At 44.0% G+C, this 23429-nt stretch overlaps 1 protein-coding gene across 6 annotated transcripts in view; it reads right to left on the bottom strand.

The window, feature by feature from the left end:
- HIVEP3 (HIVEP zinc finger 3) overlaps positions 1-23429 on the bottom strand; it is a 493156-nt gene that overhangs the window by 249790 nt on the left and 219937 nt on the right. The gene's annotated exons all lie outside the window — the stretch shown is intronic.

Below are 23429 nucleotides of genomic sequence, written 5' to 3'. Positions count from 1 at the left end.
ACCAGATCATGGGCAGCCAGACTTTGTAGTCAGAGCCACAGTCCACAGTCACAAGACAGGAGTCAAGATACCAGAAGCAAACCAACTGGAGATCAGAACCACAAGTCACAAACCAGAGTCAGGAACCACAAGTCAGATGCCAGGAGTTAAGCCAGGTCAGAATGCCAGGAAACCACACAGCAGCCACAAGAGCAGAGTGGAGCACAGTTGTTCAAACAGCGTCCTGGATCTGCTGCTGGCTTAAGTAGGGCCAGGGAGCCAATCAGCTTCTTTGACACTCTGCCAATCAGACCTCAGAGGTGGAGGCTCATGCTGGGGCTGTGCTTTGTGGATTCCAGGTAAACAGCTGTCAGCAGACTACCCCATGGTGGGTTGGATCATAGCTACCCCCATTAACCCTATGGGCCTGGGTTCAAGGCCAATGAGTCATGACAAAATTCCAGCCATGCCTCCTCTATTCCAGATTATGAAGAGGCTGTAACATAGGAGCCATCATGCTGGTCTATACCATTGGAGGCTCTCCTTCACTATGGTGCCCCTTCTCTGGCCAGCTGTGCCTTCCTTAGCGGTGCTTGGAGCCGTGAAGCAGCAAAATAGCCCTAACAGAACCACAGATGGAGGGTCTTTAGGTCTGAGAAACAAAAACCATCAAGCATACCAGAATAAGAGAGCCTGCAATAATATAGCCATTTAGGGCATACCCCATGCGATCTTTAATTGTTGTATGATGCTTAAGTACCACATTGACAGGTGCCTTAGAAAAGACAGAGATAATTTTACGCACCTTATCTACTGTGCCATTCCACAGTGAGTGCAGGATTGTTCCCTACAGCACATTTTCTAGCATTTCATCCAGTCTTGTTTTAACTGGATTAAGCAATGGGGCTTTCACCACTTCCCTGGGAAGATTATTCCACAATCTAATAAAATTGTATGCCAGGCTGCATTTTTCTGAGAGTACTTGCCAGAGGGAACAATTTGGGAATAGAAAGAGCCATCTAGTCGAGTTCCACAAGGATCAACCATTATTATTATTCCTATCACACACAAAAACGATATTTAGTGACATTTAAGCCTGTATCTGGACACACCCTACATACCCAAAACCTCAACAATTTGGGAATCAGAAGTTAAGGCAAACAAAATTGAACAAATAGTAACCTGTAAAATTGAAGAAACAAGCATGAGCAAGAAGGGTCACTTAACACTAAGTTGTATTGTCCTACTTAGCAGATGTACAGAAACATGTGAGGTAAAATTCAGACCCTTGGAGTTTATACATTTTTGCCAACGGAGATCAACAAAAGCTTAGACACCTCATTCAAACCCATTCAAAGTAGTCATTTTTGGTAATTTATTATTCCATGTGAAACAACCCAATCTCTACCACTCCAATATGAAACATTCAAACACTTTGTCAATTTTTAATTTACTTTGGCCAACATTTTTTTAAAATAACAGCTTAAAACTCCCATTGAAATTAAAACTCTTCTCAACCTTAACTAGAGTGCAGCTACCACTCCACCATAAGGTAAATCTCTAGGACAACAAGATATAGAAAAAGCAAACAATTTTTATGTGCATAGATTAAATAAATACTGTTTCTACATGCAGGGAGGAGTAACGACAGAATTATAAGATTGTGCAACTCAACTGATTCCTTAGTTATGGTTGATGAAATACCATGCTTTAATTAAAAGCCCCCATACTCAGAAGGTTTTAACTTCCTGAAGAAAAAAATTACTCTACTGAATTATCTTGAGGTTATTTTTTAGCCAAAAGGTAATTCCCCTCCACCCCCAGTTAAGAAAATTTCCTAACAACTATTAAATCTGAGATTGCTCAAAAGAGTCATTGTTTTAAGAGATCAAACTTTGCCATCAGTGATGACAAATGTTTTTGACGTGTGAAGAAATCTCCCAAAAGAGCTATAAAACCACATAGCAAATATAACCTGTATTCTGAAGGTTAACTTGTATACTGGGATCCTAGGGAATGGAATAACTGTGCAACTCTTATTCATACTGAGTAGCACTTGTTCACACAAGGAATCTCTTTGATTTCAGTATGTCTCCTCAATGAAGTAAGTGCTCACCAAAGTGACTAGGGATTGCACAGTCAGGCTCTAAATAAGTTGTGTGTGTTCTTCTAACTTCTTAACACTGAGATACACACACACATATACACGAATGGGCACATATTGGCACTGGGCACATCTTTGCTAGGTTTCATAGTATCATAGATTTTAAGGCCAGAAGGGACCATCATGATGATCTAGTCTGACCACCTGCCCATCGCTGGCCATAGAACCTCACCCACCCACTCCTGGAGCCAACCCATAACCTCTGACTGAGTTACTGAAGACTTCAGGTTACAGAAAATCCATCATTTACTCTAGTTTAAACCAGCAAGTGACCAATGCCCCATGCTGCAAAGGAAGGCAAAACACCCACAGGGTGTCTACCAATCTGACCTGGTGGAAAATTCCTTCCCGGTCCCAAATATGGCAATTAGTTGAACCCTGAGCATGTTGACAAGACCCAGCAGCCAGACACCTGGAAAAGAAATTCTCTGTAGTAATTCAGAGCCCTCCCCATCTAGTGTCCCATCTCCGGCCACTGGGTATTTTTGTTACTGGCAGTCGCAGACGGGTGGGTCACTTGCTGTTGTAGGCAGCCTCATCATACCATCTCCTTGTTTTTTGCCCCCGCTGCTCCCCTTAGAAGACTGTTCCAGAACTTCACTCCTCTGATGGTTAGAAACCTCCATCTAATTTCAAGTCTAAACTTCCTGATGGCCAGTTTATATCCATTTGTTCTTGTGTCAACATTGGCCCTTAACTTAAATAACTCCTCCCCCTCTCTGGTACTCATCCCTGTGATGTATTTATAGAGAGCAATCATAGTTCCCCTCAGCCTTTCTTTGGTTAGGCTAAACTAGCTAAGCTCCTTGAGTCTCCCCTCGTAAGGTAGGTTTTCCATTCCTCTGATCATCCTAATAGCTCTTCTCTGCACCTGTTCCACTTTGAATTCATCTTTCTTAAATATGGGAGACCAGAATTGCACACAGTATTCCAGATGAGGTTTCACCTGTGCCTTGTATAATGGCAATAACATTTCCTTGTCTCTACTGGATATACCTCACCTGATGCATCCTAGGACTGCATTAGCCTTTTTCATGGCCACAGCACATTGGCGGCTCACAGTCATCCTGTGATCAACCAATACACCCAGGTCTTTCTCCTCCTCTGTCACTTCCAACTGATACATCCCCAGCTTCTAGCAAAAATTCTTATTGTTAGTCCCTTGCATTTCGCACTATTCAGTTTCATCCCATTTCTATTATGCCAGTTTACCAGGTCATCCAGATCTTCTTGTATGATATTCTGGTCTTCCTCCGAATTGGCAATACCTCTCAACTTTGTGTCATCCTCAAATTTCATTAGCACACTCACACTTTTTGTGCCAAGATCATTAATGAAAATGTTAATAAGATTGGTCCCAAAATCAACCTCTGAGGAACTCCACTGGTAACCTCCCTACAGCCTGGCAGTTCACCTTTCAGTGTGACCTGTTGTAGTCCTCCCTTTAACCAGTTCCTTAACCACCTTTCAATTCTCATATTAATCCCGATCTTCACCAATTTAACTAATATTTCCCATGTGGAACTGCATCAAATGCCTTACTAACATCCAGGTAGATTAGCTCTACTGCATTTCCTATATCTAAAAATATCAGTTATCTTCTCAAAGAAAGAGATCAGGTTTGCTTGCCACAATCTACCTTTTGTAATACCATATTGTATTTTATACCAATTACTATTTACCTCTGTCCTTAACTACCTTCTCTTTCAAAATTTGTTCCATGGCCTTGCATACAATTGAATTCAAACTAATGGGCCTGTAGCTTCCCAGATCACGTTTTTTACCTTTCTTAAAAATAGGCACTATATTAGCAATTCTCCAGTCATAGGGTACGACCTGCAAGTTTATAGATTCATTAAAAGTCCTCGCTCTTGGGCTTCCAATTTCATGTGCCAGTTCTTTTAATATTCTTGGATAGAGATTATCCCAGCCCAACTATTTGATCCCATTGAGCGGTTGGAGTTTGACTTCCACCTCAGATGTGGTCGTTCTATACCCTCCTTTCCTTTAGCCACCCTGCCACTACCCCTAAGCTCCTCATTACCCTTATTAAAAACTGAGGCAAAGTATTTGTTTAGGTGTCACTGTTTCATACCCTTATCTTGTGACTTGTATGAAATAAGGAAGATTTTAAAGCACATTTTCCAAACTGGGCATATTTTTAAAAGAGATGTATATACCCCTCTCCCCCACAAAGAAATAGCTCTACGGTGGGTGAGACATCATTAGGGTTGTACCTGAGGGGTGTCACATGGAGCAGCAACCTGCAACCTAGTGAGGAGGGCTTTAAACTAGGTTCACCGGGGGAAGGAGACCAAAGCCCTGAGGTAAGTGGGAAAGCGGGATACCGGGAGGAAGCACAGGCAGGAATGTTTGTGAGGGGAGGGCTCCTGCCTCATACTGAGAATGAGGGGCGATCAGCAGGTTATCTCAAGTGCTTATATACGAATGCACAAAGCCTTGGAAACAAGCAGGGAGAACTGGAGGTCCTGGTGATGTCAAGGAATTATGACGTGATTGGAATAACAGAGACTTGGTGGGATAACTCACATGACTGGAGTACTGTCATGGATGGTTATAAACTGTTCAGGAAGGACAGGCAGGGCAGAAAAGGTGGGGGAGTAGCACTGTATGTAAGGGAGCAGTATGACTGCTCAGAGCTCCGATACGAAACTGCAGAAAAACCTGAGTGTCTCTGGATTAAGTTTAGAAGTGTGAGCAACAGCAGTGATGTAGTGGTGGGAGTCTGCTATAGACCACCGGACCAGGGGGATGAGGTGAATGAGGCTTTCTTCCGGCAGCTCGCGGAAGCTACTAGATCGCATGCCCTGGTTCTCATGGGTGACTTTAATTTTCCTGATATCTGCTGGGAGAGCAATACAGCAGTGCATAGACAATCCAAGAAGCTTTTGGAAAGTGTAGGGGACAATTTCCTGGTGCAAGTGCTAGAGGAGCCAACTGGGGGGGAGCTTTTCTTGACCTGCTGCTCACAAACCGGGAAGAATTAGTAGGGGAACCAAAAGTGGATGGGAATCTGGGAGGCAGTGACCATGAGTTGGTTGAGTTCAGGATCCTGACACAGGGAAGAAAGGTAAGCAGCAGGATATGGACCCTGGACTTCAGGAAAGCAGACTTCGACTCCCTCAGGGAACAGATGGGTAGGATCCCCTGGGGGATTAACATGAAGGGGAAAGGAGTCCAGGAGAGCTGGCTGTATTTCAAGGAATCCCTGTTGAGGTTACAGGGACAAAACATCCCGATGTGTCGAAAGAATAGTAAATATGGCAGGCGACCAGCTTGCCTTAACGGTGAAATCCTAGCGGATCTTTAGCATAAAAAAGAAGCTTACAAGAAGTGGAAGGTTGGACATATGACCAGGGAAGAGTACAAAAATATTGCTCGGGCATGTAGGAATGAAATTAGGAGGGCCAAATCGCACCTGGAGCTGCAGCTAGCGAGAGATGTTAAGAGTAACAAGAATGGTTTCTTCAGGTATGTTGGCAACAAGAAGAAAGCCAAGGAAAGTGTGGGCCCCTTAATAAATGAGGGAGGCAACCTAGTGACAGAGGATGTGGAAAAAGCTAACGTACTCAATGCTTTTTTTGCCTCTGTCTTCACGAACAAGATCAGCTCCCAGACTGCTGAGCTGGGCATCACAACATGGGGAATAGATGGCCAGCCCTCTGTGGAGAAAGAGGTGGTTAGGGACTATTTAGAAAAGCTGGACGTGCACAAGTCCATGGGGCCGGATGAGTTGCATCCGAGAGTGCTAAAGGAACTGGCGGCTGTGATTGCAGAGCCATTGGCCATTATCTTTGAAAACTCGTGGCAAATGGGGGAAGTCCCAGAAGACTGGAAAAAGGCTAATGTAGTGCCAATCTTTAAAAAAGGGAAGAAGGAGGATCCTGGGAACTACAGGCCAGTGAGCCTCACTTCAGTCCCTGGAAAAATCATGGAGCAGGTCCTCAAAGAATCAATCCTGAAGCACTTACATTAGAGGAAAGTGATCAGGAACAGTCAGCATGGATTCACCAAGGGAAGGTCATGCCTGACTAATCTAATCGCCTTCTATGATGAGATTACTGGTTCTGTGGATGAAGGGAAAGCAGTGGATGTATTGTATCTTGACTTTAGCGAAGCTTTTGACACGGTCTCCCACAGTATTCTTGTCAGCAAGTTAAAGAAGTCTGGGCTGGATGAATGCACTATAAGGTGGGTAGAAAGTTGGCTAGATTGTCGGGCTCAACGGGTAGTGATCAATGGCTCCATGTCTAGTTGGCAGCCGGTGTCAAGTGGAGTGCCCCAGGGGTCGGTCCTGGGGCCGGTTTTGTTCAATATCTTCATAAATGATCTGGAGGATGGTGTGGATTGCACTCTCAGCAAATTTGCGGATGATACTAAACTGGGAGGAGTGGTAGATACGCTGGAGGGCAGGGATAGGATACAGAAGGACCTAGACAAATTGGAGGATTGGACCAAAAGAAATCTGATGAGGTTCAATAAGGATAAGTGCAGGGTCCTGCACTTAGGACGGAAGAACCCAATGCACAGCTACAGACTAGGGACCGAATGGCTAGGCAGCAGTTCTGCGGAAAAGAACCTAGGGGTGACAGTGGACGAGAAGCTGGATATGAGTCAGCAGTGTGCCCTTGTTGCCAAGAAGGCCAATGGCATTTTGGGATGTATAAGTAGGGGCATAGCGAGCAGATCGAGGGACGTGATCGTCCCCCTCTATTCGACATTGGTGAGGCCTCATCTGGAGTACTGTGTCCAGTTTTGGGCCCCACACTACAAGAAGGATGTGGATAAATTGGAGAGAGTCCAGCGAAGGGCAACAAAAATGATTAGGGGTCTGGAACACATGAGTTATGAGGAGTGGCTGAGGGAACGGGGATTGTTTAGTCTGCGGAAGAGAAGAATGAGAGGGGATTTGATAGTTGCTTTCAACGACCTGAGAGGTAGTTCCAGAGAGGATGGTTCTGACTATTCTCAGTGGTGGAAGAGGACAGGACAAGGAGTAATGGTCTCAAGTTGCAGTGGGGGAGGTTTAGGTTGGATATTAGGAAAAACTTTTTCACTAGGAGGGTGGTGAAACACTGGAATGAGTTGCCTAGGGAGGTAGTGGAATCTCCTTCCATAGAAGTTTTTAAGGTCAGGCTTGACAAAGCCCTGGCTGGGATGATTTAGTTGGGGATTGGTCCTGCTTTGAGCAGGGGGTTGGACTAGATGACCTCCTGAGGTCCCTTCCAACCCTGATATTCTATGATTCTAGAAGTCTTCGTGATTCTATGAAGTCTAGATTTTAAGGGGCCGAAAAAACCCTTCCACCACGGGCAAAAAAATCATGACCCCAGATCTGTTGCTGAAGATCCCCTCTGTGTGCTGTTCTTCTCCCTTCAGGTCAGAGAGACAGAACTCCATCTCCCCCTGCTCCAGACTTTGTGGAGGGCAACTGCAAGTCCTGAGTGAGTATTGTCAGTCCAGGCTCCACTCAGTGGGAGAAGGTGGGGGTTGATTAGGAAGAGGAGTGGGCAGGACAGGGGGATGCACATCATCCCCTCTCCAACCCTGCAAAGAGCCCCCAGAATATAGGATCTTCCCCTATCTTGCCACCGGGGTAGCTTTTGACAAACAATTTATTCCTCTTTGCCCCTTTATGTAGCATTAGCTCATTCTGCTGGTTTCATATTGTAATCTTCCCTCTAAGGCTCTGCTGACTGCATTCTGGCTTGGTTAACCTCCTGTCATCTCCTCTTCTAGTACTGGTTGGGCAGTTTATGAGCCATCCCTCATGGAGTCATGCTCCTCTTTGGAAGAGAGAAATTACACCTAGGACTTTAGGGACATGTCGCAGAGCCTTTAAGTTCATTTCCTTTGCCTGTGCTGGTTTAAGGCCAGAGTAACGGTCTGACATAGAATTTCCTCAAATGGTTTTCAAAGCCTCAGTTTTGTTGATCACCTTGCTTTACAGAGACCTGGGAATTCCCTGCTGGCACGTTTGAGATACTCTCATAATTAAAGGACACGTAGCAAAAGCAAAGTAATGCCTAGGTATTTAATGTAATCACATTACTACTATTACTTGGTGTATACTTTAGTGCAATCCTAGACCCTGTGCTGTCATGCTTATGTCATTAAGAACGCAGAGGAAAGGAACATCGCAGGCCTACAGCTTTGTCAGTCACACGCTTAAATCGTTGGACACCTTCTGGAGTAGGCACTGTGTGAATTCAGCAGTAGCAGAAACATGCATGGGCACTCCCGAGATGAAAAGCCTGAATGTGTGTGTAGGCTGTTTGTCCCACAGGGTAATCAACACATGACATTCTCTCCCCCAGGAGCCGCTCTCCGGATCCACATTACTGGGTCCCAGTCAGACCCACCGACAGCAATTCTGGGCCCCAGGGCAGAACAGTCAATGGACCCCACACACATGCACAAGCCGCGCATGCATGAGCGTGGTCCCTCTGACATTTGGGCGGTGCTGTACCTGCACCGGCTAGTGCCCAGCGAGCTGTGGGCTGCGCTGCTGGGTGTGTTCTTCCGGCATGGCCAGAGTTGCCATATGCCCGCCCGGTAGGGTTACCAACTGTCTAACTGCGCAAACCCAAAGACCCTTGCCCCACACCCTCCTGCTTCCCTGAGGCCACACCCTGTCCCGCCCCTTCTCTGGGGCCCTGCCCCTGCTCACTCCATCCCCCCTCCCTCTGTCACTCACTATCCCCCACCCTCACTCACTTTCACCAGGCTGGGGCAGAGGCAGGGGTGCGAGAGGGGGTGCGGGCTCTGGGAGGGAGTTTGGGTGCAGGCTTTAGGTTGTGGAAGGGGGTTGGGGTGCAGGAGAGGGGCTGGGGGGCAGTGCTTACCTCGGGCAGCTCCCAAAAGTGTCTGGGAAACCCCTCTGGCAGCAGCTCCTAGGTGGGAGGTCCAGGGGGCCTCTGCACGCCGCTACCCGCAGGCACTGCCCCACAGCTCCCATTGGCCACAGTCCCCAGCCAATCGGAGCTGCAGAGTCAGTGCTCAGGGCAGGGGCAGCATGTAGAGGCTCACTGCTCTCCCGGGGCCATAGAGCCATTCCGGCCACTTCTGGAAGCGGCCGGAGTGAGGGCGGGCAGGAAGCTTGCCTTACCTCTGCTGCGCTGCTGGGGGCCCCCGGGCCCTTTTAAATCACCTGGGCCCCTGGGCAATTGCCCACTTTGCCCCCCTCCATCGGCAGGCCTGGTCACAATGCACCATGACAACAATACTTGGCATGTCTCTAGCACCTTCCATTTAGCAATGTCAAAGTGCTTTATGAACCTTAGTGAGATAAGCCTCACAACTCCCCTGTGAATTGCATTGTCCCCTTTTACAGATGGGAAAACAGAAGCACAGAGGGGGCAAGTGATTCACCTAAGGTCACACAGCAAGACCATGGATAGAATCCAAGAGTCCTGGGCCAGCGCCTTAACCACTAGACAATCTCTTCTCTCAAATTTAAATATGTGCAATTGTAACTCACTTTTCAGTGTGTGTTACAAATTCCCTCTCTAGTGTCCGATCCGAAGAAGATTGTTTTCGACACGTAGCAGTAAAGAAGTTATGTTTCCAGCTAATAAAGTAGCACTTTTAGCACTGGTCGTCCTGGGTTCAATCCCCAGTGATGACTCCTGATAGGAATCATTACACAAGGACTCAGATATCAATGACATCTAAAGATGTAAAGACGTCTGATCACTGAGATTCTTGCTCACATGCACTTTCAACATATTGGTTTGTCCCCAAACAGGTGAGTAACAAAAATAGCCATGATAGCAGCAGGCAGTCTGTGCCTTGGAGTAGCCTGAACAAGGCAGGAATTGTGGGTCCAGAGTTTTGCTCATTAGCAGTAAGATCTTATGGAGAGACTTTTTTTGTTGCTGCTATGTAAAGTCAAAGCTAAGTGTCAGTATGGAGCAGAATTTTGCAGCCTCTGTAAAATCTTTGTGGATTTTTTGGAAAAAAGTCAGATCGGCCTCAAAATTAGTAGGCATGGGTCTAGTGGAGACTTTCCTTTGCGGGAGGGAGGCTGTGCTGGGGGGGTGAGGAGAAGAGGGGAACCTCTGTGACTTTGCTGTTCAGAGGAAGGGTGGGGAAGGGAGCACAGGGACCACCAGGCTATGGAAAAAGTGGGTTGTGGAGCCAGGCATAAGACCCACACTGTATATCAATGCCAGTGGGAATGTAAAGGAAATAGCATCCTGGCTTTCCCGGCTGGTGGAAAGATCCTGCTGCAGCAGCTATAGTAGATGTGAGGGTGCAGTGGAAAACGGAGCACACCTGGCAAACTCTCAGTGACTGAGCTTCCACGGTCTGGAAATGGAGACTGAGTGCACCCTCAAGACAGCGATTCACTGCTGAAAACGGCCTTCCATGAGAAGGGACGTACAATCCCCATACAAAGTAAAAAAAAGTCTAGACATCTCACCTAGTCCCTCCCCTGAGGGCCAGCGCACAATTATTCTTTAAAGTGCAGGTCTACTCTGAAAAGGGATTTCAAAAATGGCAAGCCCAAATTCAAATGTAGCTTGGGATCTGAGAATCAAGCTGGGTTCTTTCTAGCCCATGCATCACCAGCAGTAGAGATTCCACCATCAGTGTCACCTTAGCAACTCAATTGCCTTCATATTTGCACTGTTACACCTGCACAACCTGAATAACTTCAACAGGGTTCCACTGAGGGTAGAATTTCAGCCTGCAACTGGAACCATTTAACAATGCTGTTGGATGAATGAGCCAGGATAGAAACCAACTCATTCTGTCATAGCTGTGTTGGCTCAGAAGCTCAAAGAAGAGTAAAAAGTAGTAACAATGTATTTGGGCACTAAAGCAAGTACACATGACTCTGGATATGCACAAGAAGCAGAGCTGCAGAGTGAGAGGGGACCATTCTCACACAGTCAGTTCTCAGAATAGAACTGCACTTTCTCCAGTCTAGAATTAAACAATTCAAGCGATGAGGCTCCCACCATTCCCGTGCAGAGAGTATTCAATAGCCTTGGAATCTACTCTGGACTTGGAAACTGTGAATCTATAGGACTCACTATTAGAAAGCTTTTCCTGACATTTTGCTTGAAATGTATTTTTGCTCCATTTCCTCCCATTACTCCTTGTGTTAACAAAACAATTCCTCTCTTTCCTTGCTGTTTATATGCTACAAATCAAACAACCCCACTGTGACGTTGCACTCCATATGTTTATGGAAATATATGCTTATGAATATGACATAACTGGAATATGCTTTACGCTAAATACCCCTTGCATGGTGTCATTAGAAAGCTTGTAATCTACTAAGTGTGTTCATCCTATTTGTTTGCATGTATAATGTCTATATCTGGAGTTAGGAGAATAAGATATAAACTTGTATCACTGATGTAAATATATTAAATGGAGGCCATTAAGGATGCTCCAGAAACAATCAGTTGTAAATGGCCTTAGTTACTTAAAAGCCTTCCTGTGTAGATGTGGGCCAGCCCATGGGGAATGGAGACTAGGGGTCTTACAGTGACATGTGACAATGTCACCTGAAAATGAAATCCATCTTAAATCTGGATTTTTTCCATTTAGAGGGAAGGGTGGGGATTCAGAGAGACAAAGAATTCCTGCCTTGTGTCAAAGCTATAAAAGGGGGTGGAGCAGGACAAAAGGGGCTGCCAGTGATGAGAAAACCCCTGCTTACCACCTAAGCTGTCTGCTAGATCTACCAAAGACTGTACCAGGGGAAAGGATTCGGCCCAGACTAGGAAGGAGTCTAGTCTGTAAAAGAAGCTTATTGGAACATCTCTGAGGGTGAGATATTACCTGTGATCAGTTTCTTAGTGTATTAGGCTTAGACTTGCATATTTTTGCTTTATTTTGCTTGGTGACTTATTTTGTTCTGTCGGTTATTACTTGAAATCACTTAAATCTCACTTTTTACACTTAATAAAATCACTTTTGTTTATTAATAAACCCAGAGTAAGTGATTAATACCTGGGGGAACAAACATCTGTGCATATCTCTCTATCAGTGTTATACAGGGCGGACAATTTATGAATTTACCCTGTATAAGCTTTATACAGAGTAAAACGGAGTTATTTGGGGTTCAGGCTCCCAGAAAGGCTGAACACTGGGCGTTGTGAAAGTCCCTGTTAACTGAGAAGTCCCTGGGCTGAGTGAATCTCAGTTTCAGTGAACTGCAGAGAGGCATGGCCCAACCTCTGGGTCTGTGCTGGAGCTGAGTGGAGTGTCTAACTCGGCAAGACAGGAGTGGAGGGGCACCTGTTCTGGCAGGAGGGTTGTTCTCAGTGGTATCCCACCTCGTCACAGAATCATAGAATATCAGGGTTGGAAGGGACCTCAGGAGGGCATCCCATTGAGTGACAATCTCAAGGGGAGTCTCTTTGACCGAACCCGTCACACTCTCAAACATACAATGAAATTAGCTGTTGAAAAATGGAAATAACCTATGTTGTACATGTCTCCTAAAGTCGGCCACAATGGACTTGCAGCCTGAAAAGCTGCTTGCACCTTGCAGTGTTTGACACACAGTCCAAACATATGAATTACGCTCATTTTTGAATATTTAATGCTTTTATGGATCATCTCGTGTAACATCAGTATCCAACAGAGGATAGGAGAAGATAAAAAGGAGGAAACTGAGGTAAGAAAAATATGTAGCAATCTGACAAGACTAAAACACTGTTGTGCTGAAAATATAGACTTGCTGTTACATGTCAGAAAACAGTAATTTACTAAACCCAACAAAAGGGAAATGTTCAGACTAGTAAAATAATATACCATCCCTGGTACAAAAGGCATGAGGTACATGGAACTACAGCATGGATCAGGTCTATTATTAATTGATACTCCTTTTTGATCACAGGTTTCAGAGTAGCAGCCGTGTTAGGCTGTATCCGCAAAAAGAAAAGGAGTACTTGTGGCACCTTAGACTCTAACAAATTTATTTGAGCATAAGCTTTCGTGAGCTACAGCCCACTTCATCGGATGCATGCAGTGGAAAACACAGTGGGAAGATTTATACACATAGAGAACATGAAACAATGGGTGTTACCATACACACTTGTAAGGAGAGTGATCACTTAAGGTGAGCTATTACCAGCAGGAGAGCGGGGGGCGGGGGAACCTTTTGTAGTGATAATCAAGGAGGGCCATTTCCAGCAGTTGAAAGAACATGTGAGGAACAGTTGGGGGGGGTGGGGAGGGAATAAACATGGGGAAATAGTTTTACTTTGTGTAATGACACATCCACTCCCAGTCTTTATTCAAGCCTAAGTTAATTGTATCCAGTTTGCAAATTAATTCCAGTTCAGCAGTCTCTCCTTGGAGTCTGTTTTTGAAGTTTTGTGTTGAAGAATTGCAACTTCTAGGTCTGTAGTCGAGTGACCAAAGAGATTGAAGTGTTCTCCGACGGGTTTTTGAATGTTATAATTCTTGACGTCTGATTTGTGTCCATTTATTCTTTTACGTACAGACTGTCCAGTTTGGCCAATGTACATGGCAGAGGGGCATTGCTGGCACATGATGGCATATATCACATTGGTAGATGTGCAGGTGAACGAGCCTCTGATAGTGTGGCTGATGTGATTAGGCCCTATGATGGTGTCCCCTGAATAGATATGTGGACAAAGTTGGCAACGGGCTTTGTTGCAAGGATAGGTTCCTGGGTTAGTGGTTTCGTTGTGTGGTGTGTGATTGCTGGTGAGTATTTGCTTCAGGTTGGGAGGCTGTCTGTAAGCAGGGATTGGCCTGTCTCACAAGATCTGTGAGAGTGATGGGTCATCCTTCAGGATAGGCTGTAGATCATTGATGATATGTTGGTGATCCTTGATGTTCCTTACACATTCTTGTCAATTGCTGGAAATGGCCCACCTTGATTATCACTACAAAAGGTTCCCTCCTGCCCCCGCTCTCCTGCTGGTAATAGCTCACCTTACCCGATCACTTTTATTACAGTGTGTATGGTAACACTCATTGTTTCATGTTCTCTATGTATATAAAGCTCCTCACTGTATTTTCCACTGCATGCATCCGATGAAGTGACCTGCAGCTCATGAAAGCTTATGCTCAAATAAATTTGTTCATCTCTAAGGTGCCACATGTCCTCCTTTTCTTTTTGATCACATTATTGGTTGACAGTATTGTCTCATTGTGAACATTAATGGATGTTGTTTACCTAATGTAGCCATGAGAGCAAAAGAATAGGTAAATGCAATGAAAATATGAATAGTATGTTAATAAAGCAGTGACACTGCAAAATCCACCCTGTCCCAAACCAGAAGTTTGATACTGTTTGTAAGCAACATCTGTAGATTTGCTTTATAAATGAACATTGTATTACACCAGGGGCGGCCAACCTGGGCCTGAGTAAGAGCCAGAATTTACCAAAGTACATTGCCAAAGAGCCACACTAATATGTCAGCAGCCCCCCATGAGTTCCCCCGACTCCAACCTGCAGTGCCTCCTGCCCGCCGGCAGCCCCACCAATCAGTGCCTCCCACCCATCGCAATCAGTTGTTACGCAGTGCGCAGGAGGATCTGGTGGGGGGAAGGAGAGTGAGGGCATGGCAGGCTTGGGGGAAGGAGTGGAGTGGGGGCAGTGCCTGGGGCAGTGCAGGGGGTTGAGCACTGAGCACCCCCCAGCACACTGGAAAGTTGGCGCCTGTCGCTCCAGCCCCGGAGTCAGTGCCTGTACAAGGCTTAACTTATGAAGAGCCGCAATCGGCTCCAGAGCCAAAGGTTGGCCACCCCTGTATTATACTGAAGTAAAAGCAGAACTTCCCGATGAAACAGTGGTCTCTCAGTGCAGGAAATGGTGACAACTGAGAGGAGGGATAGCTCAGTGGTTTGAGCATTGGCCTCCTAAACCCAGGGTTGTGAGTTCAATCCTTGAGAGGGCCATTTAGAGATCTGGGGCAAAAAATTAGAGATTGGTCCTGCCCTGAGCAGGGGGTTGGACTAGATGACCTCCTGAGGTCCCTTCCCACCCAGTGATTCTATGAAAACTGAATCCACTACTTGACAGTGCAGTGGGCCCTCCTAAAGTCTTTGAGGAAAGAAGCTTGATCAAAGGTGAATGGAGCATTGGGGATCATTTAACAGAAGGAAGATTCAGTACAAAACAGTAAGGTGCATCCCGAGACATTAAGATATAAAGGGAAGAGTAAAATGATAATAGCAGGAGTAAGCTACATGGACAAGGGAACACACTAGCTCTTCCATGTGACCGACCTCTAACCATGGCCCATACAAGTTCCTTTGAAGGATACAATGGACAATTATGCAATAATATGCCCCTGAAGGGAGTTATTTCCAGGCAGTTTGTGTTTGGCTTATCTCCTGAGCATGAGAGCTGATATTCCATGAACATTTTTATCTTAGTTAGTGTAACCCTGCATCTTCTTCTTATTTATATAAATAGCTATTTTTTTATCATTCTAATATATTTGCCCCAGTAATATCTTGCAGCAGTGAGATTAACTATGTGTTGTTTAAAACAGTATTTCCTGTTATCTGTTTTAAATGTGTTATCTTTTAATTTCACTGAATGTCCCTTTTTTTGTAAGTAGGAGACCCTAGCTAGCCTTCTCTTTACCATTTGTAATTCGATATATCTTACCAGATCACCTCTTTAAATGAAACACTTCTAATCTTCTCTATCTTTTTGCACAGGGAAGTTTTTTTCATTCCTTTTATCATTGCTGCCCTTCCCTGCACCTTCTCTAGTTCTGCTACACCCAAGATATGAGGTGACCAGAAGTGAACACAGTAACCTCAGTGACAGCATACATACAATTTATCTAATGGCAATATAACATTATCTTTAGTATCCTCTATCCCGTTTTTTACAAACCCTGCCATTTTGTTTGCTCTCTTCTTAAATCTCCACTGTGCACTAAGTAGGAATTTTCACTAAGCTGTCCATAGTGATGCCAAAATCTTTTTACTGAATGGTTACAGCTGATTTAGAATCCCACCAGCATGTGTGAAAGGTTCAAATTGCCCTATGTGTATTATCTTAGACTTTCTTCAACGAATTTCATCCACTGCCCCGTAATCCAATTGTCTACATTTGGCAGGTCCTTCTGAAGTTCCTCACAATCCAATATAGACTTGTCTAACCTAACATTGAGTGATATGCAACTCTCTTCTGTACCACTGATAAATGTATTAAATAACACTGGTTACCCAGCCCGTAGTTTAGTTTCCTTAAGAGCTTATCATAGACCTCAGGAGGCCATCTAGTCCAACCCCCTGCTCAAAGCAGGACCAATCCCCAATTTTTGGCCCAGATCCCTAAACGGCCCCCTCAAGGATTGAACTCAAAACCGTGGGTTTAGCAGGCCAATACTCAAACCACTGAGCTATCCATCCCCCCTGAAAGCCTTCATCAAAAGATGTTTGTTAGCCCATACAAATAATAATTTACTAGTTCTCTTTTATCTACTAGTGGGTTGACTCCCTCAAAGAATTCAAAATGGTTGGAGAAAAACAATTTTACATTACAGAAGCCATGTTGATTTGTCTCTATCAAGCCTTGCTCATCAGCATGGTTTGTAACTCTATCCTTAATTACTTTTTCAACTAATTTACATGCTAGTGACTCACTGGTCTGCAAGTCAGTATCATCCACCTGACCTCTCTTTTAAGTATGGTTACAAGATTTGCTACCTTCCAGTCCTCTTCTACAGAAGCTGATTTCAATAGAGATTGCATATTTTTGTTAATTCATCCACTTATCTAAGTGCCTTCAGAATTCTTGGATGAATACCATCCTCTCCTGCTGACTAATTTCAGTTTAAATTATCATTTTGTTCCAACACCTCCTCTTCTGGTACTTCAGTGTTTGACAGCCCCATATCTTTACTATCTACAAAGAAAAGCTCTGGGGGAGTAGGTATCTCTACGTTGTTCTCTGTGGTGAAGACAGAAACTAAAAAACTGTTTGTAAATTTCAGATGGGTTTTCCTGTGCTTTTAATTAGTGGTAGAATAGGAACTTATTTTAACCTGTGATATTTAAGATGGTTCAGGTGAATCACTTATTAGGAAAAATGCATCAGAGAGTCAAGCTGAGGGCAACATTCTCTTCTCTTGTCCACCACTTAAATCTTTACCCAGCGCTCTGATCTCTATTGCTTACACAAACAGGGATGGGATGTCCAGATGAGGAAAAAGGGCAGATCTTTAAGAGGAGACTTTTATCCTGCTATTGATCACTGTGGAAAATACTGTGTGTGAATTTCCACGTGGTATTTGATATGAAAGATATACTTGATCTACTTCAAGGCCAGGGATTTCTCCAGCATTCCCATTCAAAAGTATCCATGTGTCTGTAATAAACCTAGCTCCAAGGTCAACACTATTTTATTCGCAGCATATTAATATCATTATACAGTGTGTGTGTAGGGTAGATCTGTACTTCTTTAATTAAAAAAACCCAACACCATAGGCTCCTATTTCTGGGGTCGGAAAGCAGTTTCTCAGAAAAAGCTGATTCAGAGTACAACAGAGTAAGACCCAGGTGATTTTACTACATCTTACATCAGTCATATTGTATATTGCAAAACACATTACTACTGCAAGTTTTATGTTGTTCCCCCTTCACAGCATAACTCTGTGGTGTTGCGAGTAAGGATTTTCCAACAGTAAACATTCATGAGAAATGCATTAATGGCTAGGGACTGCAAAGCCTGATTGCCAGAGACAAGGGATTACTTCTGCAAGAGGGATTGCATCCAAGAGAAAGCAAAATTTACACACCCCACTGTGAGTGTAGTAGCATTGTGGTGTTATGATCACACAACCCACAAAAATTTTCTGAAAATGAAGTCATTTCCATTGTAGAAAGACACATGAGACATCTGTTCCCAGGCATATATCATTGTGCACTAGGAAAAACAGGAGAGAGAAGCCATTCTAGCTCTGACTTATTATACCAGTTTGAAGAGAAAAAAGGAAGAAAAAAAACCCACTCTACTAGTCCTTTCCACAGAGGAGGGTCCCTTTCTTTGAGGAGCAAAACCTGAAGAATAATGATATTGAATAATTCAGCTAACCCATCACTTTTTGGCTTTTAAAGGGGAGTCTTTCCTAAAAGGAAAAGCTTTCATGTGTATGAGATGGTATTTATTTATCTGGATTTGTTAAAATAGCCCATCCAAATCTAGGTATCCGTCTATCAATAAAATATATGGATAAATCTCCATAATACAAAACATGGTGTTGCCCCAGGCTGCTTCACAACATATCCCATCAATCTCACCTTTACTCCAAGTTATAGTCAATAGTTAGAACTGCAAGCAACCATCCCATATCCCTGAACCAACCCATTCTTGTAAAAAACCAGCAAAATTAGGTAAGCTGCGTACATGCTCAATTTGTTCAGCATTTTCGTGGTTATCACTTCACTGAGACGGGATCCCACAAGTTTCTCCTAGTTGATCTTTAAATCTGAATACTGTCCAAAGTGTCCTATGATGAGGGATTTGGGCTACAAATAGGACAGGTTTCAGCCACAGAAAGGAATGTTTTCTGCTAAAAGGGATATTACCTTCCTTCCCATACTGAGTCCCGCTCTGGAGACACAGAGCAGAACTCTGCTGCCTGCTCTGAATAGATTCCACTGGCAGGACTTCAGCTGACCTCACCAAGAGGAGATTGTCTTGCCCATTGTGCCATTCGTGAATCACATTCACCCTCCATGGCAACAGACTGATGTAATAAAGTCACAGGGTTCTGACTTCACTGCAAGCCCCAGTAGGAGGAAAAGAATGGGTGGAAGGAGAATCCTACTGAGAAAAAGCTTGAGCCATAAGAGAGAACTGAAAGACCCACCCCCAAAGCAATATCAATAGCTTTATAAACGCTCATCTCTCAGCTGCCCCCCACCCCACCCCTGCGGTCTCCCCAAGGAGCTGCGTGTTAGGTTAATGAGACAGCATTTCATCTGTAAATTCTGCTCATTTGCCCTTTTGCCAATAAAAGAAAGTTGCTCCCAAAATGCTGTTAGAATTTCACACTTTTTCCCAGTGGCTATCCTGGATGCAGAGAACACCTCTGTTCTTGCTAATCACCTGCCCTCTCAGACAGGGGCAAGACACTTCTGACTTCCACCGCCTCTGCTCTCCTTTGACAGCACCGGGCAGATAATTACAGTAAAAGGCTGTTCTGCAATAAAAAGCAGTTTAAACACTAAAAAAGCAGCTACAGGTTCTGCAGGCAACATATCACCACCCATCGGCCATATCTGCATGTCAGCATCTGTCTGCCACAAACACTCGTCCGTAAAAATGAAAGAATAAATCAATGGACTTGTATACCCAGGCATATTATCTCAGAGAACACGGCAGGGATCCAAAGCTCCCTCTTTATTTGCTCAGCCAGAACTCATTCAGGCTGCTTGCAAGGCAACGTTATGGGATGGATTATCTTGCAAGAGCCTCAGTATATCATCGCATAATCTCATACACAATATGACAGCAATTATCAAATAACTTGGCACAAAGCAGTTTCCTGACCCAGTTACTGGCAATTTTTTCATTTGTTTTTAAATGTCCTTTACTTCTTCCCTCTCCACCTCACACCTTTAGAAAATTTTCCTGAACTCCAGTCTCTGCTGTGGTGTCCACATTAGCTTCTCTTAATGGCACTGGAGTATGACACTGTATCATGTCAAGCTTTAATGGTTAAAAGGTCAATGTCATTCCCAACAGATTACTACAAACTCAGACATTACTGGCCTTTGACTAACTTGGATACCCAGGATATTTAGGATGAAGAGAGCAGCAGTTCCACTAAAACCACCTTCTTAGCACTCATAGCAGGGGAAGCTGCTTTCACTCAGGATATCAAGTAAGCAGCCTACCTGACCTTAAACAGATCTGTACTACCTGTTTTCACTGTGCTCCTCAGCAGAGTAACCAAGCTCCAGTAACCCACTGAGTGGATAAGGCCTGTCCTAATATCGATCCTAAAATTCACTCCCCTTCATTTCAGACCATGATCCCATGTAATACTCTCTCCAACCTGAACCGGTCTTTCCTTCTGTCCTTTGTGAGCCCTTAGTGGCAGTGCACCTCTGCAACAACCACCCAATTCCAGCCCACACCAGACACTAAACTAGGATCACCAAACACATTTCTAGTTATGATTTGAATATAAACTGAACTCTGATCATTACAGGTGAAAGATTACTGATTAACTGTAATCTACAGGGATGAACCCTAGTCTACAGTCAGTACTGTTTATCCTCTTTATCTTGCAGTCTACAGAACTTCCAGTCTACAGAAGCCAATCTGCTTAAATATCACTTATCTTGAAAGAACGCACTTGGGATTTTCAAGGAAATAACACTGATGTTCACCTTCACCTGTTACTGGGTTACATAAAGGGAAACAAAACAATTTATTTTTAAAGCTCCTTAGAATCATAGAAGGTTAGGGTTGGAAGGGACCTCAGGAGGTCATCTAGTCCAACCCCTCGCTCAAAGTAGGACCAATCCCCAATTTTTGCCCCAGATCCCTAAATGGCCCCCTCAAGGATTGAACTCACAACCCTGGATTTAGCAGGCCAATGCTCAAACCACTAAGCTATCCCTCCCCCCAGATTTCTCTTGGTGATCCTACTTACCCTGGTATATTTCACTCCAGACAAAAAGGAGATTGGTTCAGAAATACAATTTAGAGATTTGTTTTATTTCTGATCTTCACTCCCCCCCCCCCCCAACACACACACACAAGGTCCTATTTAAGGAAAGGCAAAGGAGAAGAATGAGTTTTACATAATGACGTGTGAGGGGAGAAGAAAGGAAGTTGGACCTGCTAAAATTAGAAAGTCCTTACACCCCCAGGCTGCTGCTTCAGCCCCCGCATTTCACCATGAGTAGGTGCTGGGCTATATTTAACTTCTGCAAGAAATGTTCAGCTTGAGATGGGACACAGAAAACCCCACCAGGATGTGGTGAGGGAGAAGGGAAGTTCACAAGATGTGATCTCTAACTGACATCACTTGAAGCACATCTGAAAAGCAGACGCTTTTTGTTTTTTATCTGCAATTTCCTCCAAAAAAAAAAAACAACAAAAAATGTAGCTCTTACACACCCGTCAGCATCTAGACAGCAACAGTAATCTTGTTTAACTAGAGTCAGCTCTGAAGCTTATTTACCTGCCTGTATGTAAAACTACTGTGGGCTGCATCCCATGCCTTATGCTGGATTTGTGGGGCAGGGGGTCTCCATAAAGGGTTGGAATAGGGAGACTAAAGGAATCATCCCCCAACCACAGAGCAGTGTTGCAGGAACAACAGCTGCTACGGAAGCCTGAGGGCTGTAGTGTGTCTCGCACGTGTTTGCCAACCCCGCCCCTTACAACGCGTGGTAGGAATGACTACCTTAACGGTAAAAAGAAAAGGAGGACTGCTGGCACCTTAGAGACTAACACATTTATTTGAGCATAAGCTTTCGTGAGCTACAGCAGTCACAGATCTGCATCCCCTGGACACAGAAAGCCCCAGAATAGCTGAATTCTGCAGTGTTCAGGGGAGGAGGCACAGAATCCAGGAATTCTGCCCCTCTCTCTAGAGAAAGGGAATCACACAGGCTGCAGTGTAGCCATGCCCCCCTGAACTCCTGAGAAGAGGGTGGTCAGGATCAGTTAATTCACACAGCGGGAAAACATTCTTAATGTTAATAGTTTAAAACATTATAATCTGCCAATTATGGTGCAACATGTAACAAAACACAGGTCTTCCAAATTTCGGTTAGTTGTCACACAAGTTAGTTGCTTTTGTCACATGCTGACACGCTTGAAGACTGAGTTGCTTGGGCAGCTTGACAAAGCTCTTAAAGTCTTATTACTTGTATTTTTATGAACTGTATCAACTGAAATTTTAAAGGTGGAACTACGTACTTGGATAATGAATGAACTTCAGATATACTGGACTGATGACATTTGCTGGACAGTTGAAATTCTGGAACTTGAAGCTGTAACAAATGTTACCAAATCCCAAACAATTAACTACAAAAACTAAACAGCCTCACCTTGCCAAACCAGACCTATGCCTTAGGTCTCTTTATAGAATCTGGAATAAAACAAACTTTGAGTTTCTAGGCCAAACTGTTTGTGAGATATGACTAGATTTTTAAAAGTGTCAACAAAATTCAAAAAATATTAACCACCTCTTGTTTGTTAGTAACATAGCTCTGAAACAGCTTCTGTTTACACCTTACACATGAGCAAAATAAATCGTTGTCAGGCCAAAGGCCTTACATAACAAATGTCATTTACCAAGGATCTTTCTTAAGAAATTTCGATGTAAAGTCAAGCTTACAATGGAAAGCTGCAAACTTAATACAAAGAGAAATCATCAAAGTCCTCTTCTTAGAGGGGAAACTAAGGTTTCAGACATACATAGTTTCTTGCTATCTTAATTTAAATTATTTCACTCAAAGCCCAAAATATGCTCTGGTTTTTGCCAAAGCTGGGCCTTTTTACCCATATATTCCAATGAAAACCAGAGACAAATATTTCCCCAGTTGCTCAAGACGTCTGCAGAACAAACAAGGTCATATTCAAGACACCAGTGCACCTTACTCCTACCATAATCTCATGAGCTAGGAGTTCACCATGGCAAATTTCTTTATGCTGTTGTAGCGCCCTTCAAGTTTTGCTGATACACCTTGTATTGCACTGAAGTTTCATGTCAGCCTTCCAAGTCACATCATGCCATTCAGTAAAGTGTTGGTTGGAAGAAACCTTGTATCAGGCAAAAACAGTTCAACAACCAAACCTGAACCATATTCCACTCATTCCTTGACACGTTGCATTAAATCCTGGCTCCACTGAAGTCAAGGGAAGTACTGTCATTGATTTTGATAGGGCCAGAATTTCACCCTTTGGGTATTTTCACCATAACCGACTATCTGGAAGAACAAGCAACAAAGAATCATAAATGTTCACAGATTATCGGTGGTGGTCATGAGGTAGAGAGGTAGTGGTAATAAACACAATACAAAGCATGTTCACAATGGTGCGGCAGTTTGGCTGGCATCGTTGTGTGACCTCTCTTTTTGCTGGATAGGTTTAATTTTTGGCACACATGTCAAAACCTTACAGCTTGTGTTGCTTTTTTCAAAGACAGGCAATAAGGCTGACATGCTAGATGGCTTCTGTCACTGCAAAGTAGCCAACATTCAGGTGGCCAGACAAATATTCCAAGACTCTCATTATAGTATCTATTTACAGATAAGTATCAAGTCTTGCCTAATCCAG

The sequence above is a fragment of the Lepidochelys kempii genome, chromosome 19 (assembly GCF_965140285.1).
Source record: "Lepidochelys kempii isolate rLepKem1 chromosome 19, rLepKem1.hap1, whole genome shotgun sequence".
In the NCBI taxonomy this organism is placed as follows: domain Eukaryota; kingdom Metazoa; phylum Chordata; order Testudines; family Cheloniidae; genus Lepidochelys; species Lepidochelys kempii.
The sequence above is the reverse complement of the archived record's forward strand: the minus strand, read 5'-3'. Positions and strand labels throughout refer to the sequence as shown.